The sequence below is a fragment of the Pogona vitticeps genome, chromosome 2 (assembly GCF_051106095.1).
Source record: "Pogona vitticeps strain Pit_001003342236 chromosome 2, PviZW2.1, whole genome shotgun sequence".
In the NCBI taxonomy this organism is placed as follows: Eukaryota; Metazoa; Chordata; class Lepidosauria; order Squamata; family Agamidae; genus Pogona; species Pogona vitticeps.
In genome coordinates, this window is record NC_135784.1 from 267,323,050 (window position 1) to 267,350,795 (window position 27,746).

Here is a 27,746-nt window from a genome sequence, read left to right on the forward strand (position 1 = left end):
TTATATAAATCCAGATGCTCTCAATGGGACAACGAAGCTCATCCCCCTGTATTTCACATCAGCAACAAGGCATGACTGCCTGTAGAAGAACATCATTGCAAAGCAAATTTATAATTTCATTTCTTCCAAATGTGCAAGAGCTGTTTCTTTTGCATGGCTTAAGAGGACGCCCGAAGCAGCATCTGTGAAAGAGATATTTATTATGAAACTGTTTGTAAAAGTCCTGAACGCCATTCACTGAGCCCAGACAAACAGCTGAAAATATGGTTTGCCTTTGCAAACGTCAGTGTATGACACGGAGAGCTGGCAGGCTGCCTGGTTTCTACTTAAAGGATTGTCATTCAGGGGAAAATAAATTTCTCTAACTAGACAAAAGTCAATGTTTTCATGTTTTACTGCAATCAGACTGATATGGCTGATAATTTAAAGTCTCAATGCTTATAATATCTGTGGATAATCAGGTACCTCAATCAATCATAACCACAAGATTCCTCTATTTTTCTAGTCTGTACAAATATGACTAAGATATTTAACAGTACAGATATCTCCCCCACCCCCACTAATATTTTATGATATTTTATTGAGCAATGGAGAGCTTTTGCATGTATTAGTGCTGGATCCATTTAGAAACAGGCTTTTTGTAAAATTACAGCAATCCTGCGTGTAATCAGAACTGCAAACCTTTCTTTTAGCATTCTATTCTATTTTAATTTAATGTATATCTTCTAGTCTGCTCGCCTGTCAAGGAGATGTGGAAATGCGCTGGCATTTCAGCTGAAGACATCATTATGAGTGAGAAAATGCTCAAGGCCTTTTTTCAAAGAGGGTGCTGAAAGACATGCTTCCCTTCTTCGACTCCAGGGGATGCTGATAGCTCCCCTACCAGACAGGCATTGTGGGGTCAAAGGCTAGCAATGCTCTTACATATGTGTGTGCATGCATGCACCGGCATGCCTGCATGTGTGGGAATGCTAGTATATATATATTTGCATCCTCTGGATTATACTGGTATATGGGTAAGAAAAAGAGATGTATTTCTTTTTTAATGGAGGCATCTTGCAGACAGAAAAGAAGAAATTGACAACAAAGGATCATCAGCCTGCAACAGGAGAATTCTGGGCAGCAAGAACACATGGCAGAAGTGATTTTATTATCTGACAGGCTGAGTTTCCTAATCTTCCCTATTGATATTGATGGGAAGCTTCATATGGTTTTAGAGATTGGTATCTATTAAGACATGCTGCAGCGTTCCTACAACATGGGAGCAGGTTTGCTGAAGATCACTGTTCTACTTCCTCTGTGATAAAAATTGATATGAACTGTTTTAAACTGCTAGCAGATAATTACTCTCAACACTCAATAAGGAAAGCTATATCTTTAGAGCCTTCCTTTATCTCCCCCCCCCCAAAAAAAACCCCCACTCCCCCCCCTTTTTGTTTCTTTGATTACTTGGAGCCTTGTAATCAAACTAAGCTTAGTTTCAGGACCCTTGGGGCAGTATCTCTTAGTTCCCTGTCAAGCTGCGTTGCAAAACAATCAATCTTGCTGTTGCGCTCTCTTGGCGGAAGTGCCACGACAGGAAGAGTGCACAGCTTTGCTCTTGCCATGAAGCCTCAATGACAAAAGTTTTTATAAGAAGCTGACTGTATTTAGGGTTATGAATATGCAATGACTCTCATTAGTATTGAAGCACAGGAGCAGGGTCTGACATCCCCCCTCCCACCACGTTGAGCTGCAGGAGAATTGTCTAATGAATTGTCTTGCTCTTTCACTTGTGCAGGCTTTCCCCCCACCTCCTGTTGTGGCTCCCAGTTCCAAGGGGAGTTGCCCAGTTTAAGAATACTATTGACTGCAGAAATTAATTGCCAAGAACAGCTCTTGATTTTGCTAAACAATCTTGAGACAGTGTTTAAATTGTCAAAACAGAAAACCAGTCAACTCTACATGAGAAGCTCAACCTGAGGGAGGGAACCTATGTGTCAATTAATTTGGACACACGCTTTGGTTGTCTGCATGCATGTAGCAAGCAGGATTGTGCATATATCTGTTTCTAGAGGGATCCTTCACACATACACATATGCTGGGTGAAATCAAGTCATGGATATCTGGCATTGTATTCATTGGGCACTCAGCAGAACAAAGAGGGTTGACAGAAAGGTCTCAAAATGAAAGCTATTCAAACATTACAAAGCTATTTTTGAACCCTTTGGGACTCTACTCTCAAACACTCTCCCTCCTTTTCATCTTGGTCCCCACCCAACATTATGTGGTTTACACATACTATACCAGCTGACATGAATGCAATGCTGATAATAATGTTTCTAGCAACCAATTAAGATATCTGCCTTGATGTTTAGTATGTGGGAAGCTGCAAAACATGCACAGCTACAGGGCTCAGCTGGAAAAGATAAATGTTTCAGTTCTTATTGTCGTTGTCTACTCTTTTCATGTTCTTCCTTACACTTCTGTCTTCTTCCTGTTCTTCTGCTCTCCTGATCCTCTTTTTCTAACTTAAATGGAATTCAGTGCCCTTGCAGGTTGTAAACATGGGAAGGAATTCTAAAGAAGCAGGAGGGGAAAGGATGTACAAACAGCATTAAGAATATAGATCATGCAGAAAGAGGACAGCTTCGGACGTTTCTTAATTCATTGAATATGCGACGAAACCACTTCCCTTGGAAGAAGAAACAGCTTGGTCCACTTTTGGGGGAGTGGGAGGGAGCAAAATGGCACACACTTTGCTCAGATGCAACTTAGTCTTTACTTAGGGGTTGTCTACATTCTTCAGTGTCCTGATTCATGTTTCCACAGAAAGAGAGAGAGAGAGAAAGGGATCACATACACACATGTAGGCTCCACATAGGATGGAAATATGAAACTGGAGACTGAAAGAGATGGTTGGAGGGGTTAAGCAAAGATCACATACACATGTGTAAGTGCACTTTAAGAGAAGTTCTGACAAATCAAAAGTATTGCAAGTATCATACATCAAACACTTGTTACCCCTTTTGGCCTTAACAGTTGCACATGAGTAAGAACAAGTCAGTGATAAAATCTGAAGAAAGATGAAACCAATCTGGAGCTTTTTAAAGACCATCAATCATCCAGTGCAACCATGATATTATTAGCCCAAAGTAAGCCTTGCTCTCCCATTTAATGGACATCATAAAACCTGATCCTATTCTTATCCTGAGACCAGTCCTACCATGGGAAATCATTTTTATGGGCAATATCTGGGTAGGTAACCAATCAGATTTAATCACATAACAAGGTACTGAATTATTCAACATACTTTCTAAATTGGCATTATAGTTGTTCTTTGATGTCAGCCCATACTTTAAAAAGTCTATGGATCTTTTTTCAAAAAACACAAATAGTATTATACTAAGATGACAATGGAATATAGGGAATTTGTAATAATCTGCATGTCTAATTATTGTTGGTTTCCACTAATATCTACCACATGTGAGAATGACCATGTAAGAATATTTGGTCCCTGCTTTTTTATTTTTTATTTAGGAAAAAAAACTACCTTGGCACTAAAGTCTAACCACTCCCAGCTGGAAAAATAGCAGGTCCAAGGACAGGAAAGGGAAAAATTGTTTTGGAAACACACAATGTTCAAATCCACAATCCAGCTAATAACTGTTATGTCTCAGAGATGTTATTGTGAACCCCAGAACTGTATTATACGAAAATATTTCAGTTTTAATTGAAAATCTGGGTAGAAATGATTTGGGGTCTATAATTAGCACATAAATACCAGACTTTGTGACTTCTGTGAAAATACACACTATTTATGGAACGATTAACCAAATGTAATGCAGTGTTTCCCGCTTTCAGTGAATACTGTAAGATCTGATTTAATAATGAAAGGAATAGTTATTTTATGGATTTCTCTCAGACCATTCCACCTGCTACATACTTCAGACAGTGTTGTTTTAAACTTAGCTATGATTCCAAGTTTTTTTCCCCAACAGCATAAGAATTAGAAATTAATTTCTGGAAGTGGCAAAGCATTGTTTCCCATAGAGCAAAGCTGCAAGTACATTTGAAAACTTCATTTTCATCTTTGTACAAGTTTTACATCTGGTATTTCGTGTCTTGGCAAAAAAAAAAGTGGTGGGAAAGGGCAAAATATATGCTGCACTTTAAGGACTAACATGTTCGTTTCCTTGGACACACATGTCTGAGCCCTTGGGTTTTGATCCATAGGACTTTGTACAAGTTGTTCCACAAGCTGCTTGACTGTCTGTTCTTTTAGCTATTGCAGAAACTGTTGCACAAGCTGTAACATAAACAGATGTGCAACCCATTCCAACTTCACTGATCTGGATGTTTGTATCCATGACACTAGTTCTCCTGCCAGTGGTTGAGCAAGCTGAATGGGAAAGATCCTGCCTCATGTGCTTTTTCTGTTGGAATACCATTGGGTACAACCAGGACATTTTAAATAACATTAGGATGTTAAATAACGGCCATGAAAAAAATCCAGGGATAGATATCTACCAGCCATCAGTCCCACAATTTCTCTCTGTGTGAGCATACAGGTGTGCCAGTGGAGTTCCATTTGCAGAGTTGGATTTTGCCCAATGTTTTCAAGGAATTATTTCTGGGCTATTGCTGGAAGCAACTGTATTTGCTCCATGGGACAATTCTATGATCTTCCATTGGAGGCAATTATAGAAGGTACCATTCAGACCCATGGACAGATTGGAATATTTTGGAGTAAGTTTATTCAGAGCAGCATTAAAGACTACAGGTGCTTATTTCTTCAGAACTTGGAGTATTGTTTATTCTAAGGGTGAAATCCTAGATCCACTTACCTTAGAGTAAGCCCAATTCAGTTCGATAAGGCTGAGTTCTGAGTACGTATATGAGAGATTGTTCTATTACTTGCACTTTCTTCCCATTGCAGCCAATGGGGAAAGGTAGTCATAGTCAATAGACCTATTGATTTGGTGGGCAGAATACCACCACCACCACTACCACCACCACCATCATTTTAAAACTTCAGAGCTAGAAGGTATACTATGGATCACTGGGTTTAGCCCTGTCAAGGAGGCACAGTGCAGAATCACTCCTAATATTTGCCTCTGCAGCCAGATACTTAGAGCACTGAGCTATCCAGGAGTTCTGGATAGTTTAATAACTGATATAGAATAATTAACATAGGCTTAATCCACATATTTTGGAAGCAGTGTATACACTATATTTCCTCACAAGATATTCATTTTTTCCTTCTATGAGAAATCATTCTGAAATAGTTGCACAGATGGTCGTGCATGCTCACCCTCATTTCTATATACTTGCTACTGTATGAAGTTGGCTACTTAAAACTCAACCAGTGATTGTTACATCATATTTTCTACATGCGGTAACTATTTAATATAACAGAGCTTATGCTATCACCTTGGTCTGTATGCAATGGTGTGTCAGCTCCATGTTTTTGGGTCCCTCCAAGCTCCCACAGATCTGCTCCAGAGCTTTGGGATATCTTCTACATCATATCTGGGTCACATCCAATCATGTATGCACCTACCACTGCAACTTCAAGTGGGGCAATCTGGAACTCCCAACCTCTGGCTCCACAGCTAGACACCTAAACCGCCGAGCTATCCAGCTGAATGAATACACTGGTCTTCACTGTGGATTGGAGAGTCATTTGCTGCAGAGCTGTGTTGCACATTAGGATCCCTTCCATCTCGGCAGTTCTAAGATGATGATGATGATGATTATAAAATACAAGACATGGTCTTTGACTGGTATTATATAACATACACATTTTAACCAAAACCCTAAACATCAGTTAAATATTGGTTTAATGTGTATGCTTTTCTTAACATTGTCATTTTTGCAGCTCTGTTATTTCAGAGACCTGCAGCTGATTATAATATTTTATACAATTCTGTGGCATTGTTTCCAATGCCCCAATGACTATGAGGACCACTGAAATGTGTTTCATCCACAAGTGAGTTATTCCTATTAGCAGGTCTCCGCAATGTCAATTATCCAGACATTTCTGCATTCTGTTATGCCTAGTGCATTATGCTCAAAGTTTTAGCATTTGATTTAGTTGATTAATTTTCAACTAAACTTGAAAATTAGCATAATTGCTACAGGTAATGAGTAACAAAAACAAACAAACCACAAAGTAAAACCACAGCATTAAGGCATTTTTAAGACTAACAAGTTGATTTTAATATGAGTTCAAAAGTTCATTACTTGTGTTAATTATGTTACCCCCACCATAGGTTATGTATACCAACTTCTTCTCATTCCTTTTCTCAGAAATTGGCTGTTCTGTCTTTGAATACAGCAGTTCGAAATAGTCATACTGTGTTGTGTGTAAACCAGTTTGCTACATTCTTCAGGTAATATCTTTGTCTTCTTCCTCCACTTCTTTTTCCATTTTTTTCCTTGAATGATCTAATAATTTGTACTTTTCCCCTTAGACATGACTGAAATGTTCTTGCTTTCTGCATTTTATATGTTTTATGATTTCTTGGTCTTAATTTATTTTCCTTAATTTTCCTCAGTCTGTTACGCCTTCTCCTTCTCTCTTTGTTGGTCATCTTCTCAGTCCAAGACGTTTTTAGCACCCTGCAATAAAACCACCTTTCCAGTGCTTCTGTCTTTTAAAAATAATCGTCTGTGTCCATGATTCCAATCTGTACAATAGAACTGAGAACACACACCACAGCATTCTACATACATAGAACAGCAGTTATGCCGGCACAACATACAAAAAGCAGGGAATCGTTCTTGGGTACCGATATGTGACTGCAAGGGTTTTGTCTCTTAGATCTTTGAGAAACAGGTGGCAGCTGCCCTTTTTCTCCACAGAGATGTTCAGTGATAGGGCAGTGGAGAATTCCTGCAAGGGCGCACCTCCCAGCCCTGCAGTCAATTTGGAGTTTAGTTGTGAATTGTGATATCAATGTCATGGTGTGCATGCTTTGAGAAAGTCGCTGTGAAGAATAATAGAGAGATTCAGTGGAAAGCCACTGAAAGCTGTAATTTAAGGTTTCGGGAGCCTCAATGTTACGATTACCATTAAAATTTACAGTGACAGAAGCCCAATTACATATGGTTATTTTCTTTTCTTAAATCAAACCATATTTCTGCCGTACATGAAAGATTCATTTCTTCCTACCAATCACTGTCACGGGAGCCTATCTTTGTCGCTTTGGGTGTCAGAAGAGATGGGTTAGCCTTATCCCTGTGACAATGAAAGGATCAATGGGGGTAGCAAAAGCTGGGAGCCTCTTTGGAGCCCGCAAAGGAGACTGATTTGCATGATAATCAGCAGTGGATCCGCTCAGTGCAAGCCTCTGCACTTAGAAGAGTGCAGCTGAACTTTAATAGCAGCAGAGAAGCAGAATCTAAGTGGGAACTTCTCCACTAACTCTGGGAAAAGCTGGCAGGTGAAATGGTAATGTGTCTCGCGGCAGCAGCAGCCCCTAACAGCCAGCTGGGATCAAAGATGCTCAGGTTTCACTTTGAGAAACCTGTTGATTCAAAGTCATTTGTTTATGCAATAAGCTGGGTTAGCATAAGTAAGTGACCAGACAGACTGATGAGCTGATGTAAGCCCCTATTATAGTTACAACCCATAATTTCTATCTTTGCCTTTAAGCAACATCTTTTTTATCTACACAGAATCTCATTTTCCACTCCCCTATTCTGATGCAAAGCTGAATGTGCATCATCATCATCATCATCATCAGACTAAATTAGTGGACTCAGGGACATGTCAGTCTTTTGTTTACTCCATTAGCATTTTATATTTCATCTAAGGTTCCCAGGGCAAAATATATGGTGTGTCCACTTCCCTCTTGGTTTATTTGAGCCTCACAACAACCCTCTGAGATCAGTTGGGTTGAGCAATAGTGAATGGCTTAAGATCACTCAGTGAACTCAGTGGTTGATTTTGAACTTGGGTCCCTTTCATCTAAATCCAGTCTTGGTGCTTTTTAAATGTATCTGTCTACCTTTTAAAACAAAAAGTATGAGACAGCTTACAAAAAAGTCTAAGGCAATACAGTAATGACTGTCCATACTTGCTTGGATCTTAGCATATTATTGATCTTCTGAAATGTAGTCAATTTATTCCTGAGAACCCAGATGTATGCAATGGAACAGAATACCTGGACCAATACAGTCCCAGATACAAAGGCAAGTTAAAGCACAATACAGAGTGATATTTATAAGACTTGTCTATGCCCTACAAATCTTCCCGAGTTCCCCAGCTACGCATTTCTCAGGGGACTTTCCATGTTTACCTGGACTTTCTAATGTCATAATCGAGACTTTCCTTGAACATTTAGAGCACCTGTACCTGCTGTTACCATGACTAAACAAAATCCCCCTTTTCTCATATGCTATTTGTCACTCTTTGCCCTGCACCCATGAGCTTTCAGTAACTTGCTTGTTGCCTCAGTACTAGTGGAGGTCATGGAAAGTCAACCCATGCAGAGCTTGTACAAGTACTCTATACAATCAATTTTTTTCCTGGTCTAAGTGTTGTTAAATCCATGGCTGGAAATCTCTTTTTTCCACACCAGGAATTGGGCAAAAAGAGCACTGCCTATCCTTATCCTTTCACAGTTCTGGGGCTATTTGCAAATTGAGGGCTTTCTTCTATTCACAGCAGTGGTCCCTAACCATGGGCCTCCAGATGTTATTGGACTACAACTCCCAGAAGCCTTCACCACCACCTCTGCTGGCCAGGATTTTTCAGAGTTGTAATCCAATAACATCTGGAAGCCCAAGGTTGGGGACCACTGATTCACAGAAAAGATTGGGATGCAGAGGATGTACCCCCCCCCCAGATGGATCAGATCCCAGAGAAGTTCATTTATTGGACTAACCTCCTCCAAATCCCTCAATAAGACTGGCCATTAGGCCACCATATTGGCTGGGGGATTCTCCCACTTACATAAATTTAGTCTGCTTTTTCAAAATGAAAACCATTCACAAAAAAAGTAATGCAAATAGGAAACAATTCTCAAATTAGAATGAAATAAAATATACTCCAAGATCAGTAATGGAAAATAAAACAATTCAAAGAGCTGGTGGGATAAAACCAGTATCAGTCTACAAAGAGGCAAAGCTGGATTTATTAGGTCTCAAGGTCTTCTGAAAGGACAAGGTTTTAAAACTGCTACACATTAAGGACCAGTTCTCACATGTGTGTTCTTTCTTTGTTGTCTGTGCTGTCCAATGATGATGTCCATTATCAAAGGTTTCTCACCCACGGACAAAGAGCAAGCACGTCACCAGATGTCAACTGAAACACACAGTTTAGTCACATAATTTACATTTTCCATGAGCTATCCAGTGGTGAGAGATCAAGTGATGTTGCATACATGTGTAACCCATTCATCCAAATGTAACCTCAAATATGCCCTGCATTCTTAATTTTTGCTAAGTGCTGAATATATCTGTGGCTTGTAGGAGTATGGAACAGACCAAAATATAGCAAAAATAGTGATGAATTACAGAAAAAGGCACATTCCTTCTGTTTTGTCACAGACTCTCTCTGAAGGAGTAAGCTGAACTTTCAAAAACTGATTATCCCCGTGATTGGAGTATGGAGTATGTCAGGGCCTCCTTTGAGGTCCATATTGAGGCGTCATTCATAAATATGCTGAACAAATTGAAGATTTCTCTGGAGAAGGCAGATGAAGTGAGGATGGTGGCGGGTGTGAGACCCTACCCACCTGAGTGTCATCAGTCCCACTTACAAGGGAAGACAGAACCCTGGAAAGAAGAAATAGATGTGGTAGAGGTCAGGAGAGATAGTCAGGAGAGCAAGCTGATGTATCAGCTTCGCCCTTTCTTTGAGATGTCTGATGACACATGCCTTAATTATGCTCCATTTGGATTACAATAACATGCCTTACGTGTGGCTACTTTTGGAAAGTAATCTCCAGAGGCTCTACAGTGTTAACTGGAGCTCTAGTGATTACAGATATTATTTGCTATGAAAATGTAACTGGTTACTGGTCTATTTCTGGGCAGAATTCATAGTGCTCATTATACGACTTGGGTTTAGGCTATCTTTGGGACCCTACTTCTTTCTAGGAGCCTGCCTGAGTTTTAAGCTCTAAAGGGGAGGACTGTCTTTTGGCCCCACCCTTGGTAAGGCCTGCTTTAGAGAGGAAAGAGAAAGGGTATTTTTGGTGGCTGCTCCCAGCTGTGGAATTCTTTCTTTAAAAAGATCACATTGACTACCTCCACATGGCCCTTCTCCCTGACAGATGAAGACCTTTCTGTTCTGGTGGGCATTTGGCAAATGCTTTGCTGCCAGGGGAGAAATTGGTGGTGTAATTAGGAAATGCTGTATTTTTCAATCTGTTAAAATGTGCTTTAAAATTATTTATTTATTTTATTCATTAGCTTTAATAGAATATAATTAATTGCTTTTTAAATACTGTAATTTATTGTATTTTTTGCTATGCCATAAATACTCTGTAAAACATCTTGAGTCTCTTTAATCAATAAAGCCTTTCTTTCTTTCTTTCTTTCTTTCTTTCTTTCTTTCTTTCTTTCTTTCTTTCTTTCTTTCTTTCTTTCTTTCTTTCTTTCTTTCTTTCTTTCTTTCTTTCTTTCTTTCTTTCTTTCTTTCTTTCTTTCTTTCTTTCTTTCTTTCTTTCTTTCTTTCTGAAAAGTGCTATATAAATAAAATGAATTAATTAATGTTGGACATTTCATGGGGACAACTGTTCTTTTATTCTTAGCCTTCAGGTCACAACCAATTAATTTCACCAGACCTCTACAGTTTTGCTATATTCCTGCTTACGACTGAAGGCTCCAACTTCTAATTCTAAACTGGTCAGAGCCCACATACTATATTGCTGCTTGATGTTGGGTTTTTTATTTCTTTGTTTTTTATTATCAGCCAAGACCTAAACTTTTAGTGAGCCAAATGCAAATGAACTTCCAATTTTGTTCCTGGATTGAAAATAAGTGGATAGGTTTTGCTTATGTTCATTGTTTATTGACTGCCTTTCCAGAGTTCACAATGGAACAGGTTTGTCCTTACCACTGTCCATAACACAAATATAGTCCATCTTTTGGTGCAGTATGTTTGTGGTACACAGTTTGCTTGTGCTCTGTGCTTGTGCAATGACCTGCCTTTCTTAGCTATGTGAACACATTAGGGTGTCCAGTTACAATTTTGTGGCAAAGCATTGGGCTAGATGCCTATTTTGGCCATGTTTGACTTTATGTTTCTATGATTCAAAGAAAATGGTCTTCTTTGCTTTGATGGACTTCAAGGAAAACAATTTATCTATTTAGGAATTTATTTAGACTGGCCATGGAGAATTTGCATCTATGTTATTCTAAATGAAGCAAAAGATAAGCTTAAAACCAATGTGGGTACAGTATCTATTAGAGCATATCTCCTGAAAAACTGCTATCTGTTTCACTAATTCCTCCCAGGCCTTGCATCTTAGAGTGTCTACTCTAAGAGAGGCCAGAAGAATGTCAGCTACAAACTGGGCCTTCTCCGTGGTGGCCCCATCCTTTTGGAATGCAAAACCACTGGATGTATGCTTGGCCTCATCCTTTCTTACTTCCAGAAAACTTGCTAAAGTCACTTAGGCCTTTAAAACATACTCACTCTGAGATAAAAATGTATGGCTTTTATTTGGAGCTTAGTTTATGTTGCTGTATGATTTTGTTGTGTCTGTTATGTTGTGTTGGGGTGTGTGCTGATGCTAGTCTGGCTTTAATTTCCTTTATGTTCACTGCCCAGAGTAGTGAGCATTCACTTAGTTAGGTGGTATATAAATAAAATGAAATAAAATAAAAGTCGAACATTGAGACATTTGTTCATACTTTGAGAGTTTCCTTCTGCCCTCTTCTCTGTAGCCTTAGGTGCCCTCATATTGATTCTGAAGGGTTTCTCAATCCCCCCAAAAGACTTGGGGACACATGAACAGAGTGAAAGGAGAAACTGATCCATGAGTGGTGTTTGATCCATTGGCAGAGAGTCACAACTGGAGGCAGCACATTTAGAAAGCAAGCAAAAAGACATATTTTAATATGGTTTGATAGCTGAGAGAGAGGTTTACCGAACCTCAGTATAAGACAGTGTTTTCCAGTGAGCTGCATGTCACAGTATGAGTACCACGGTTTTAAAACCTAAGGGACAAGATGGTATATTAAGATTACTGACCGATAGAACCACAATTTATGATCTGTCAGATTAAAAATCAATTTATCAGCATTTATTAGATTAAAAAACCCTACAAATTCTTGAAAGTTCCCAAAGCAACTTGAATATAGTGTGAACTCAAAGGCATGCAAGGTGAACATAAGTAGCATACTCATATGTGTTCCCTCTGTGTAATTTATGTACTTGCTCTGTTTTTGCCCTTTGATTTTTCCATAAATGGGATGGAGTTCTAATAGGAAAAGTGCACAACAGAGTTCATGCACTTAATGCTGACTTGACAAATGCTTCACAGCAGTAGCATGTGCCTACACAGTATAGGTGCAGGTAAACATGAGCATTTATTGAGGTCAAAAGGGCTCGTACCAAACAGTTGCTGAAACCACTTTGTGACTCAAAAAAAGAAAAATCTTCCATGTGGATGGCTTACACCTTTCTAGACAGCAGTAGTACAAGTAAAGAAAAACCACAACCATCCTACACCCTTAAGTGAATAACATTTTCCACAGTATTCCAGAACTCATGGTCAAAAACAATCAGTTTTACAAAGCACTGTGTGGTTAATTCAAAGATTAACTAACCTTGCTTTTATCTTTATCTTTCCTCATGCTGGCTTATACAGTGTGGGGTAAAGAACAAGGACTACTGTAATGTTCTGAACAATGGCTAGAATCTGTGTTCCTCATAATTTTATTTATTTATTTATTTATTTATTTATTTATTTATTTATTTATTTATTTGATTTATACCCCGCCTATCTGGACCACTGGACCACTCTAGGCGGCTAGGTTTATGTTTTAAACCCATACCTTCAACAGATAGGATTGAATGACCTCTGTCAGAGGAAGGAGGAAGGGACTCACATAAGGAAATAAATGCCAAATGGTAACTTTCTAATAAGAGACTACCGAGACTGGTGGAGAGAATTGATTTGGGTGGTGAGGACAATGGAGAACACTTTTCAGTAAAAAAGCAGGAACATTCGAAGTTAAACAAAATCTCCTCTGGAAAGCAGCTACTGGAGGCATCAAAATTCTGTAATAAGTCCAGAAAATGTTTTTTAAAAAGTTAAAATGGCTCATTTTTAAAAATACAAAATGAAAGAATAAAAACAATTCAGTTGCACTGAAGCGGCTTTAAATTTCATCAGCATAGTAGCCTAAGAATCTACTAAAACGACAGATGATTATATATGATTCCATTAAGAGGTGTTATTAAAATAACACATTGAAACTGGAAGACCAAAATGACACTGTTATTTGGATACAGTTATGGAGTTACCTGAATACACACTGCAAGAGACACGAAGTACGTCAACTCTTCTTGGTCTTTGGTGATCTCTAGGTCATTGTCGCTGTTGCAGACAGTGTGGTCTGTTGGGACAGCTTGTCATATATTCAGCAATATTCAGTCTGTTGGACTACCTGTTCCAGATTCTTCCATAGAATAATCATTTTCCAAGTTCTTTTTATCAAGACTGCTAGCTATGAGATTCTGAGAGCAATAGTGCAAAACAAGAGTAACTTGTTCCATCCCTGGAAATGGATATGTGCAGCAACAAAATTTGATAGTGTACACTGAGTCTGTAAACCCTGAAAGAAAGAATTCAGTAACTAAAAGTATAGGAACAAAATATTTAAATTAAATATTAATATTTATTTATGAGGAAAAAAGAGGATCAACGTGAATAAAAACTAAATCATATTAAAAGTTTGGAAGACTGGGGTGGTCTTTTGGTTAACAGAAGAGAATATACCTGGAGAGTGAGTTGTACAATATGAAAGAGGTCCTCTGTAGTAGCAATCCATCTCATGCTTGAAAGGGAGGGACACCTGGTAAAGGACTTTGTTGTTGTTGTTGTTGTTGCTGCTGCTATGGGCTATCAAATCACTTCTGACCTACAGTGAAGTTATAAATCGATGACCCCCCAAAAGTTCTATCATTAACAGCCCTCGTCAAGCCTTGCAAACTGAAGATGCGGCTTCCTTTATTGAGTCTGATTTGGTATTCCTCTTCTCCTGCTGCCTTCAACTTTTCTTAGCATTACTGTCTCTTCCAGTGCTTCTTATCTTCTTAAAGTACAATATCCTCAATTTAGTCCTTTTAGCTTTTAATGAAAGTTCAGGTTTGATTTGATCTTAACTTACCAATGTATCTTTCTGGCTGCATCTGTAATGGTGGTATCCCCAAAGACTTTCTCCATAATTGTATTTCAAATGAATCTTTTTCTCCCCTTCACTTTTCTTCACTGCCCAACTTTAACATCCATGCACAGTGATTGGGAACACTTTAATATCAAATTATAGCACCAATGATTTTGACCTCAGTCTGCAATGATGCATTCTTATACTTAGGATCTTTGCTACTTCTTCCATAACTACCCCTTTGAGTTTCAGTTTTCATATGATTTCTTGGCTGCAATCTCCATGTGGATTGAACTGAATGAACCAAAGTATAGAAAATTTTAATAAACTTAATTTCTTCATTGTTAGCATAAAAGTTATGTAATTTTTCTGTAATCATGGCTTTTATCTTAATTCAATTGTAACCCTGCTTGTGCACTTTGTTCTTTAAAATGTCACTGTTTCAAGTCGTTGCTATTTTCTGCCAATAATATGGTGCCATTACATTTTTTTAACTGGGTCCACTCTTCATTTGAATCTAATCTGGATTGTGTATCCTATTTTCTGAATACAGTCTGAATAGATAGGGAGGTAAAATCCAGCCTTGTTTGACATGTTTGCCTATTGGAAACTGTTCCATGTCTTTGTATTCTGTCATAACTGTAGCTCTTGTCCAGAGAAAAGGCTATGCATCAGGATAATATAAACATGTGTTTCTTTGAACAGTCTATATACTCAAGCACCCTACTGCAATTATAAGGCAGAAACATAAGAACCTTAGATGGTTTCATTTGATGAGCAGGCAGACATGGGAAAAATAACTGCTTCAGTTACTCTGGAGTCACATTATGAGAAGGCAAAATTCTCTGGAAAAGACAATAATGCTCGGAAAAGTTGAAGGTAGCAAGATAAAAGGAAGACCAAAGTATGAGACTTCCTACAGGAAGTCACGGGCTTGAGTTTACAATAGTAGGGCTGTTGAGGACAGGACACTCATTCATAGGGCCACTATAAGTCAGAGGCGACTTGATAGGACACAACAACAAGAACTAGTTATTTTATACTGTTCTAAATTGTTTCAAACTGAAACAGCTGAGATTTGAAAGGATAGAACTCCTTCACTCAACCAACCAACCAAATATTTCCAGAAATTAGTTCCAGTTAACAAGGTGCCCATAATATTTTGTACTGTTTGTAATTTCTGAACACTTATCAAGGCCAGTCCCATATAGCCAGTCATGAAAGCAGCAAAATCAGGGAGCTGGACAGGGGACAAATTGTATTTCTCTTCAGTGTGGAAGGGATTGTCCCTCTCGAATTGGCCTTCTCAGCCACACTAGACACTGTTCCAAGTCCTCCATACAGAGCATAGTCTCTCAAGACTGAAGGATCTAACAAGACTCTCTCCAGTTTTCCCCATGATCTGAGCAAGCATGCCTTGCATTGGGAGCGTGCACATCTAAAACAAAATAAATGGATGTTGGGCTTGTCAGATTATTTTAAATTAGCTTACTAGCTTGTATGCATATAGATGACTGGATAGCCAGTAGTTTAGGTTGGGAGGTTGGGAGTTCAATTCCCCACTTTGCCTATTGTGCGAAGAGAACAATTTATCCAGAGTAGACCTTTGGTCTAGATGGGTGGGATAGAAACCAAATGAGTAAGTAAGTAAGTAAGTAAGTAAGTAAGTAAGTAAGTAAGTAAGTAAGTAAGTAAGTAAGTAAGTAAGTAAGTAAGTAAGAATCAGCCTACATGGTTTTGGGGAAGCTGCACAGTCCTAGGATGCCCCAAGAAAAAGGAAATAGTAAATACTCACTTCTGAGTATTTTCTACTTGGAAAACCCTGGAAAAGATTTGCCAAATGTCAGAACTGATTTGACAGCACATGATGACGTCGAATATTGTATATGAATTTTGTAACATCTCAGATAAGTAGGTTTTTTTCCTTGAGCTCCCAAATAAATTTCCAATGTAATTTCAAAGTGTCTACTAGTTATAAATGGAAAGTGGTAGAAAAAAATTCTTTATATTCACTACCCTGATGAAATTTGGCAGAAGGAGGGGCTTATTCATCTGAATGACTTGCAGCACAATCTTATGCATACCTACCAAGTCTCATGGAGTTTAGCAAGCTTACTCACAGGTAAGGATTGCAGCTTAATTCCTCTACCTGCTCCCCACACATTTTGTATCATGAACGTATGTATTTTCTGCTGACTAACTGGAGCAAAACATTTTAAACTCTCATTGAAGTTGATTAATCATGTTGATTAGTTGATGAATGCGAGTAGAAATGTCTCAGATGTGCAGCTATGCATTCCATATAGAAGAATATTGAGAGAAAAATCTGCAGAGTGTATTGGGTTTGATTGCGTTGGGCGGGGGAGGTGAGGAAAGGTGGAGGAGAAATGTAATTTCCTTTTTCCTACCCCACAAAAACTCATCATAACGTGAAGGAAGTCAAGCAAGTCAGCATTTTAAACCAGCCACCACTTTGATATGACAGGCATGGTATTTTCATACCTACAGAATTGCAAAAGAAATTCTCTCTAGCCAAAGTTTTCCCCCCACACCACCTCTCTCCCTCTCATTCTCTCTCTCCCTCTGAGCAGGATCGTCTAGAGCAAATAAACACAGCTGAAATGAGAAAGTTTCCAAAAGCAATGCAATGTGGACTGCAACCCCCTCAACTTGCTGCAATGATATTTCAAAAACTGGATGGACAGAGTTTGTCCTTTTCTAACTGATGGCCAAGATTTGATCCCTAAAGTTTGGCAGCTTTGAGAGCAAGGGGAACTGCAGTAATTTTTTTAATTTTTTTTTTAACTCTAACCATTGAATCTGAAGAGTAATTGCCACCCTGGAAAAGGTAATTACATATGCTATTGTTTATACACATAATAGGCCTGGGATGATGTTCTGCAGATGGGGGGGGGGGGGGAAGAAAGGAAAACCTTGCTTTTGCATTGGGTGGTACACAATGTATAGTGACAGAATGCCACAAACAGCATTCAAACTCTTGCATGTTAATGGGTGATTTCTCCTGGTGTGTGTGTGTGTTTAAGGGAGGAGGGGGAAAGGATTTGGAGCAGGGAAGCCAGAAGCAAAAGCTTTTAAAAGACAGTACCATGTAAACACAAGTGATCCCCACCCCTGGACTTTAAAGAATCATGAGAAATGTTTCTGAAGCTTCAAAGAGACTGCACTGTTCTCTTACCCCATGGGAATATTAATTACTCCCAAACTTTTATAATTCAATGAACAATACCATGTGTGTTGGTAAAAGAAATTACAGGCAAAGCTGTGCTAAAGGGGTCTTGACTTGAATTGCCCTGAAATTGGACCAAACAGTTTGACAGAATATTGGATAGCACTTTGAAGCATCCCACTGTGCCTAGAGTGGAACACACACACAAAAAAATGAATTTTGAGTGCCCAAAGTGTCTCTCCCTCTTTTAACTCTTTGTATCCATTTCAGTTCTCAGCATTGAAAAACATATGTTAGAAATAACAACCATACAAACTCGATTATCATGATATTCTTTCTGGGCAGGAGGCATGCAGTTCTTATGGAAAAAAGATTTCATTTTGGGTTTTTTTGGGGACATTCTTTTTTTTTTATTGCTTTGAAAAGGATATTTCAAAAAAAAAATATTGCAAAGCTCGGGATGACACAAAGCAGAAGGACTACTCCTCTATTCTAACATTGAACTGTGCATTGTTAGAGGCTGAAGCAATTCATTGTGGGTTATTCTCTGCCGCAGTGTCCAGCAAATTGCATGACTAGCTTGTTAGGCTTGACAACAGTCCTTTACCTAACAAAGGCCTCAACAGCTCACAGTGGCAGTGGAATGTCAAAATGAGCACATTTCACACACAGATGTGTGACCATAATGGGTATAAGAAGATGCATGTGGTGGGGAGAAGAAGGGAGCGGCTGAGGAGGCGAAGAGTTAGCAGGAGGGACACGGCCCCACTGACCATTTTTAATCAGCCCTTCTGTAAACAATTCAACATTTTCATTGTTCTCCAAAAACTAATAAAGAGAAACAAGCACTTTTCATTCATCTTGAAGTAATTTTCTGTCAGGTCCAAGCCCCTTGTGGCCTACAGCTTGTGCACAGCTAGCTGTGTGATACAACAACTATTTCAATTTATTTTACAAACTCTGGCCATTCAAATGTCAGTTAGTGTTCACCAAGCCAGCATCTGAAATCGTGCAGTTAACGAGTTTTACAACATTTCTATCAAGAGAAACTGTTTAGCATAACTGACTCTTAAGGAGTTATTATACCTCTAAAAATCCATTTTAAGGGGCATTATTTAAATAAAATAGAAAAACGGTTCACTGCCTTTTAAAGGGGCTACAAAAAAAGTCCATCAGATCCAGCGCAGTAATCCTCAGCTTAAAGCACTCTCGAGGGCACTTCTGGGAATTATCAGCATAATGAAATGTTTTGTGAAATGTCCAGATAGATTCCTCTACTCAACAATTTTACGGCACCATATTTATTTTCCACCCATTTTTTTTTCAAAAAGAGAAGTGAATTACTTTTCGAGGGGATGACTCTACACACTGCAGATTAAGTGAACACATATTATTTCCAAGGTTATAAAGCAGAAAGGAGAGCTCAGTCCACAACATTGCGAATGTAAAACTGTAGGGAAAAGATCAGCCTTTTATGTGGCCTTCCACTCAAAACAGGTTAAATCACAATGGGGTTTATGCAATTAAGTTATCTTCTTGTTCCTCATTTTCCATACTTTTAAACAATTCTGTTACACCCTCACACCTGTAAAATATCAGAGCTTGAGAAAATTCTTTTTTTGGATAAAACTTCTATAATTCCCCATGTTAGCTGAAGGGTTCTGGGAGTTGTAATTCAAAAAGTTCCAAGCTCTATAAAATATACCATTGTCAGTTTAGGCACTCAGTAGCTTAACTGAATAAATGAACAACATCTATGTTATTTATAGCAATATGCACAGTGTTTAGACAATTGTGTAAAAATAGACTGAACCAGAGGTATCTCTGCAATTCTAGAGGAACTTCCATATGGAGCAAAGAGCTACTGGTCACCAAAAACATCCAATGGTTTGAACTGAAGAAGTGGATGTTCCAAAAAAAACAAAAAACAAAAAACAAACAAAAAAAACCACACACACAAAAGGGACAAGAGAGCTGCTGACACCAGAGAAGGAGGTAAAAGCTAAATATCCCAATAAAATGCAAGATCTCCTTTGGACCTTCCAACCACTGAAGCATGAGGTCACAACATAATATATATGCCTTTTGAGCTGCCGTGCCAGCCATTTTGTGTAGGTGTAGGGCATCATGATTTCTAGCTAAGATTCAAATTCTAGAATCTTCTTGCTTTTTTCTTTTTTGGTACAGCTCATTTACTAAACAACTGACTACTAGTATTGAACATGTGTACAAATATGGATGAATGCCTGCATTCCACTTCCATTGATTTTGATTGGTTAGGTCAGAGTTAGCACTTTAGGGTCTGTCTTTTCTCCCCATCACCTCCACCTTGTCTTTTCTTTGTACTGGTGCAAATCCTACTCTCTGCTGACCTCTGTGCAAATGCTAGATGGGTGCTTGTAGAGCAGAAGTATAATCCCCTTGTCTACCACATCCCCAAAATTGGTGGCACAGTGTAGCACCCACCCTAGGTCACAATCGTTTGCATTTACATCATTTACAGTATTCCCCTTTCCCCCATGAAGATCAGTAAATGCACAATTATTGTCACAGGACCAGACAGAGATTGAGTCAGAGTGTCACAGGGCCAAGTGGACCTTGTCTGCACTTATTCAAGCATGAACTGGGTTGGGGGACCAGTGCACATCCATAATTGTATATATTAAATCTGTACCAATTAAACAGGTGCCTATTGCTGTATATTCTGATGAACCAGGAATTGATTACACATATTAACTGGGGTTGTCAATTACCACAAAGTAATAGTACATAACAGGGGTCAGGATCATATAAGAGTAAATTGATGTTATCTATGAGATTATCTCAGTGGTGCAAATGCCAGATTCCTGGATAAATGTCTGCAAAGCCCTATATAAAATGTAGAAGACAAAACTTAGTCAGTTGCATTTTGAGATGCACTGGTCAACGGGTTTATATTTTGTAATTTAATCTACAGTACTTCAGATAATGCAACCCTACATATATCTATACAGGAGTCTGGCTGAGTTCAGTGATGGTCACTCTCCTTGTTTACAACTGGGTAAAGGTTTGAGTCCTGCTTTAAATGGGAGTTACCATTATGTGTATGTTCTGCCCATTCCCCCTTTTGTTCCACTGTATCTGTACCTGATCTATCTTACATTTTAAGATGATTTGGCATGACATATTGCCTTGTATCATTTGACAAATGCGTTCTAGTTTCAAGGAAGTATATTTGGAATGTTTTACTACTTCAGCTCCTCCATTCTTTGTGTCATCCTACATCCGTATTACTTGTTGTTGTTGTTTTGTCTTTATTCCCCCGCCTGCTTCCCGTGCAGTTCTCTTGTTTTTCTAATTTTCCTGTGCAGGATTCACATGGAAACAGCAGAAGAAATGCAAATCAGTACAAGATTTTTATAATTTCTGCACAGATTACCATATTTCCTACACAGGATTCACTAGTAGTGGGACTAAAATTGGCAGATCAGTGTAGACATAGTTTTCAGGAAATGGATACCTGTACAATGAAAGTGTCCATCCAGTTTCAACAAATGGAGAGTTGAGTATGTTTAGCTTGCAGAACTAAAGACATGACAGCCATTTGGAATTATCTGAAAGGCCATCATGTACAACATGGAGCATATTTGTTTTCTGCTGCTCCATAGGGTGGGACCCAATGGATTCAGATTATAAGAAAGGATATTTTGACTAAACATCAAGAAGAACTTCTTGATTATAACAGTTGTTTTGCAAAGGAAGGGACTACTTCATAAGGTGGTGGTTCACTCAAAGAGATTAAACAGAGGCCGGATGGTCAGGGACACTTCAGCTGTAGATTTCCTGGATGGACAGGAGTTCGGAGCAGGCAATTCTTTGGTGTATGCCCCCCTCACTATTCAAACATTCCATGATGTGTATATGAGCTTTAAAAACAAGAACTGGCATTTTGAAAGATATAAAGCAGGACAGGAAGCCCTGTTTTTAAAATCTTCATATATTTCCTATTATAACTTTGATTTAGACAGTGTCTTATCCCACTGTATGGACAGCTCTGTAGATATAGATATACTTTGGTTTAGGCACCATGAATACAGGGGAGCAGGGATACAGCAGGACCCCTGTATCTGTGGACTGATATCCACAGTTTCACTCATCCATGGTTTGCTGCAACCCTATATACAAAATGCAAAGGTGCATCATTGTGGCTCTTGTCCTGCCCCCTTGAGGTCTTTTTCCCACCCTCTTGTGTGTTGTATATAAGGTTCTCTCTTATCCACACATTTTAGGCATCCACTGTAGATTCTGGAATTAATCACCCATGGATATGGGGGTCTTACGATACATTGGTAACTTCTATGCAACTTAGTTGTTTGTCTACATGGTTTCTGTTTTCTAAGCAAACATCATTAATTGAATGCAGAGGTAGATTTGAGTTGTTATGCAAAATGCTGTATAGACATGTGGCAGTGCAATCAAGGCCAATATGAATGTACCTATTAGCTGCCATAACTTTAGTTAAAGTCTATAATCAGCCAGACTGATAATGTAGGACAGGGGTGGGCAAATAATTTCTATAGGGGGCCACATGAAAAATCTGAACTGTGTTCGGGAGTGGGTAGTAATAAGCCCCCAATTTGTGGGTAGTAATAGGCCCCCATTGGGTGAAGCCCTGCGGTGAACGAACTGCAAGGCTGACATGGTTAACTCCCTAAAAAGTTTAACTATGTGAGCGTTGTAATTCGTTCACCACAGGGGGGGAAGAACCCCCCCCGACACTGAGCTAACTCACCTGTCCTCCATGCCCCTGCGGCCTTCCTCTCCGACTGTCTTCTATCCCGCATAGGGGACGTGATGCGTCATCACGTCGCCTGTGCAAGGATCGCTTCCGGCCTCTTGAGCCACAGGCTCCGGAGCCTGTGGCTCAAGAGTAACAGTTAAAACTCACGAGGTCCCAGCATCGGATCTCATGAGTTTTGCTTACTGCCGCGCTGGGTGACTGGAGCCGGAGCTCTGGGTCACTCAGTAGCGATGGGCGGGCTAGACAGGAGCATCGATGGGCGGGCTGGACTGGAGTGACGACCAGCAGGACAGAAAGGAGCAGCTTTCAGGCCATATGTGGCCCGTGGGCCGCACTTTGCCCAGGTCTGGTGTACGAAAAAAAAATGCTAGTTTTTTTGGGGAGAAATGAAGGTCTGTGGTATGATTCATATAGAAAGAATAAAAGAAGTGAAATAAAATACTTTGTTTTCTGAATCTACCAATTCCTCTCTATAACCTAACCTCCTGCTCTTTCCATCAGAATTCAGCTGGGCAGAGTAGCTTGCTGAGATTTAATTTCAAAACAATGCTGAATTCGTCTTCTTTGCCCAAGGCATATTAAGACTGCCATCCAATCAGAACAGGCCAGCAGATGTGCACTCTCCAATATTGGTATCTGCACTTTAAAAACTGCATTTAATGTTTTGGTATGGGTATCACAGCTGAATAGTGAGATAAGTGATGTCAAAGACGTGCTTCAACCCATCTGTTGCAGGGCACAATCTCTAGTGTTCCCCCATAACTTTGCTGTTAACGCTTGAAAGGCAGGTCCTTGTGAGGGCATTGTCTGCACCAGAAAAAGGAAAGTTGATAGAAAAGGGTTAAAAAAGTTCAGCTTTCTGCTGGAAGTCCCAGGATCTAATAAACCAAGTTTAAGTTGGAGCTGGAAAATTAAAAGCAGCTAATGCTAAATTGTTGTTTAAGTTTAAATTAGGTATTAAAAGAAATCCTTACCAGAAAAAATAGAGAAATTTGAGAAATCTATTTTACTTCTCTGCTTGCATCCCTGCTTTGAGCTTTAGAGAGAAGAAACAGTGATACAACTCTTTGAAAAATGCATATACTATTCTTCCCACAAAAAAATTCCCCTTGTTTTCCCTTTCCACCTTCCCTATAATCTCATGTTGTCCCCTGTCCCACTTATAGTTTACTGATTACCAAGAGAATCTCACCAACAGTCCCAGACAGTTAAAGTGCAGTTTCCTACAACAAGCGGAGAACCACATGATGTTTGGTGTACAACAGAAGATAATTGCCTTGATGCAAAAAAGACTCACCCCCTGCCCCCAGCTGTCCTTACGTTGCACTGTAAGGCTAATTAAAGGATGAAGGTTGCGAGATTTTCACTCATTCAGTTAAAATTCTGCACTCTGCACATGCACTAAGGCATCACCATAAATGTTTCATATGGCTTACTTCCAATGTTCACAGAACTGCAGTTACTTCTTAGCGCAAATCAACGCAGATTTACTCAGAAAAACCCTACTGTGTCCTGACTTTTGGGTATAGGTACATAAAAAATTATGCACACATATGTATATATCTGTTAAATTTTGTTAGTTATTTATTGTTCTTTTCTTGCTAACATGCGCTGGATTGTGGAGAAAGCCAGAGATTTCCATAAAAACATCTACTTCTGCTTCATTGACTATGCAAAAGCCTTTGACTGTGTGGACCACAGCAAATTATGGCAAGTCCTTAAAGAAGTGGGAGTGCCTGACCACCTTATCTGTCTCCTGAGAAATATATATGTGGGACAGGAAGCAACAGTTAGAACTGGATAAGGAAATACCGATTGGTTCAAAATTGGGATAGGAGTACAACAAGGCTGTATATTGTCCCCCAGCTTATTTAACTTATATGCAGAATACATCATGGAGAAGGCTGGACTGGATGAATCCCAAGCCGGAATTAAGATTGCCAGAAGAAATATCAACAACCTCTGATATGCAGATGATACCACTCTGATGGTAGAAAGTGAGGAGGAATTAAAGAACCTCTTAATGGGGGTGAAAGAGGAGAGTGCAAAAAATGGTCTGAAGCTCAACATTAAAAAAACTAAGATCATGACCACTGGTCCCCTCACCTCCTGGCAAATAGAAGGGGAAGATTTTACATTCTTGGGCTCCATGATCACTGTAGATGATGACAGCAGCCACGAAATTAAAAGATATCTGCTCCTTGGGAGGAAAGCGATGACAAAACTAGACAGCATCTTAAAAAGCAGAGACATCACCTTGCCGACAAAGGTCCGCATCGTTAAAGCTATGGTTTTCCCAGTAGTGATGTATGGAAGTGAGAGCTGGACCATAAAGAAGACTGACAGCTGAAGAATTGATGCTTTTGAATTGTGGTGCTGGAGGAGAGTCTTGAGAGTCCCCTGGACTGCAAGGAGAACAAACCTATCCATTTTGAAGGAAATCAATCCTGAGTGCTCACTGAAAGGACAGATCCTGAAGCTGAGGCTCCAATACTTTGGCCATCTCATGAGAAGAGAAGACTCCCTGGAAAAGACCCTGATGTTGCGGAAGTGTGAAGGCAAGAGGAGAAGGGGATGACAGAGGACGAGATGGATGGACAGTGTCATCGAAGCTACCAACATGAATTTGACTGAACTCCAGGAGGCAGTGTAAGACAGGAGGGCCTGGTGTGCTTCTGGTCCATGGGGTCATGAAGAGTCGGACACGGCTTAATGACTAAGCAACAAAAATTCTTCTTTTCTCCAAATATTTTATCTATTTTTCTGCAAACATTTTTCAATAAAATACATATATCTTGAGAGGTTTTTCTGTGGATAGGAAGGTTGTGATAAGAAGATATTTAAATTATAATCCTGACCAACATACCTGGGAATAATCCTCATGGGCTACAGTGGGACTTATGCTTAAGTAAACATGCACAGTATTGCACTGTTAGGCACAGAAACTGTGTCTATTATATGAACTGCCTCATTAGGTTGTAGATATGTAAAGGGCTGTGCTTTAATTGACTTTTCATCCCTAGGGATGCAAATCACAAATTCAGGGGATATCCCCTTGCTCCTAATATCCAGATATGGGCGTGGCCATGCCCATATCTCAAAGTGTATCTGCACATATCATAATCTCAAACAGGAGGGAAAAATTTCAGGGGAAATGGATCAGAGTCTCCCCAATACCAGCCAGCTTCCACAGACTATGGTATCATCTCTGCATGATCAGGAGGACTGATGTAAGGAAGTGCAAGCAAGATGTCAAAATCGGCTCAATAGGAAGGGACACCTGATGCATGACATGGGTTCAAAATGGGGGAGCCTCAACTGGTTCAGACAAACCTCTTGTGGGTCTCATATCCCCAACATGGACCGTACACATTTTGAGTCGCTTGTCTCATTTACACAAAGGTTTCCGGTTGTTATTAGAGCTTGACCAGGGCTCAAGCATATGGGAATTGCTCTTCCTCTCCCCTCCTGTGGGAGGCAGACTGTTTCAGATGACAAGAGGAGAAGGAATCTTTGCTTCTCTCTGCCAACTGTAGCTTTTCACTATCCACAGCAGGGAAATCATAGCAATTGCTCCATGTGTTGGTCCTTCATTACTTATGTGCCTGGTTGTGCACCTACTTCATGCCAAGCATCCACCATGAACCTCACCAATTAGATGCAGCAGCTTCTGAAATGTTGCTTCCATATGTTGTACAATACAATAGAATACTGGCCAATGTTTGTACAGCGGGGTCTTGACTTAAGAACGACCCGAGTTAAGAACATTTTGACTTAAGAACCGCTCTCATAGGAAAATATTGACTTGACTTAAGTACTTAGATTTGAGTTAAGAACTGAAAAAAACCCACGTGGGAGGCAGGGAAAGTGCAAAATGTGAACTTTCAGTGAACTGTTGGCCAGTGAAAAGGGTGCCTGTCTGCTTCCTCACTCCTCCCAGCGTTTAGAGAGTGGATTGGGAGACAGTCTTCGGACTGCCTGGTCCTGGACTGCCTGAACTGTCTTTTCCCTGCCTTCCCTGAACCTTTCTTGACCTAAGAAAAAAAGAAACAAAATATCTCCCTCTAGTGGTCGAAGGCAGAATAGCAGCTTCCCATTAGTTTCTATGGACGGAAAAGAGCACATACGGATCAAATGGTTTTCAATGCATTCCTATGGGAAATGCAGATTTGACCTGAGAACTTTTTGACTTGAGAACCGCCTTCCAATACGGATTAAGTTCTCAAGTCAAGACCCCACTGTATGTGGGAATACAATCTTCTCAAGATATCCTTGTGTACACATGGATTTCTCTAGGTAGGGTGAAACTGGCAACCCTGCCTCAGCTGAAAAAAAACAGCTCCTCCAGGAAAAATGAGTATGCTTTTTGATGGGAGAGAAGTGCTCTCCCACTGCAGAGGCAGAACTTCCATAAAGTAAGGTAAAACTGCTACTGTGACAGTCAGCAATGGATACCATAAAGTAGTACAGTGTCTGTTACCGTAGTTTTTAAAATGAAGTGCAAAATGTCATCTTTTCTATATGCTTTTTTCTACAATGGAATTTTGGGAGGATCGAGGACTAATTTTACTGAGGTGATGGAAAAGGGTATAATGTAAATCAACAACTTCTACAATATGTAGGCACAATTGTACTGAGACTATGTTGCTCATGATATGGAGGATGGGGAAACACCCCTGGCATTTTTTTTACATTGATCCCAATATGTCTTGGATTGGCTTTATTCTAGACTGTGAAAAGTGTGTGTATGTGAAGTCGTACAGTACTGAATCAGTATGACTTGAAAGTAAGTGAACAAGTCATTCCCCTTCTTTTGTGTGTTTAAGTTTGTGAATACTTTCAAATCCAGCTCAAGATTTTAAACCCATGGCCCTAAACTCATTTTCTCTAATAACTTCCTTAAAAGTTGACAGGTGGCTTTCTGAAATTGTCTAAAGACTTCTGCTTAAACTCTTAACCCCCAGAAAACTAATAATATGTCAATGGTTACAACACAAAGAGGTTAAATATTACAGCTAATTTCCTCCCTGAAATCCAATCCAGGGATTAGTAACAATGGAGAAACTGTTTTATTTGCATTTAATTTGTACCTTCACACCATTATCTCCTATGTTTTAGTTTCAGGAAATGTGGTCTCAGGCTATTATAACCACATTTCATGCTGCTGTTGCACTGTTATTTGAGCTTTAGGGCTGGAAAAAAATGAACCAAAAATAAATAAATCTGGCATACTTTGTTTTAATTATTCTGGGGCTGTGTCTAAACAAAGAAAAGTGTGTGTGTGTGTGTGTGTGTGTGTGTGTGTGTGTGTGTGTGTGTGTGTGTGTGTGTGTGTGTGTGTGTGTGTGTGTGTGTGTGTGTGTGTGTGTGTGTGTGTGTGTGTGTGTGTGTGTGTGAGAGAGAGAGAGAGAGAGAGAGAGAGAGAATCATTTTGGAGACATGAAAAAG

The 27,746-nt window shown here is 39.5% G+C and overlaps 1 protein-coding gene across 50 annotated transcripts in view; it reads left to right on the plus strand.

The window, feature by feature from the left end:
- The window catches only part of LOC110089212 (uncharacterized), a 147,965-nt gene that overhangs the window by 106,562 nt on the left and 13,657 nt on the right, over nucleotides 1-27,746 (plus strand). For all 50 annotated transcript variants that reach the window (XM_078386320.1, XM_078386317.1, XM_078386311.1 and 47 more), the window contains one exon: nucleotides 1-27,746. This exon is cut by the window's right edge and continues 13,657 nt beyond it. The gene's annotated coding sequence lies outside the window, so the exon portion shown is untranslated.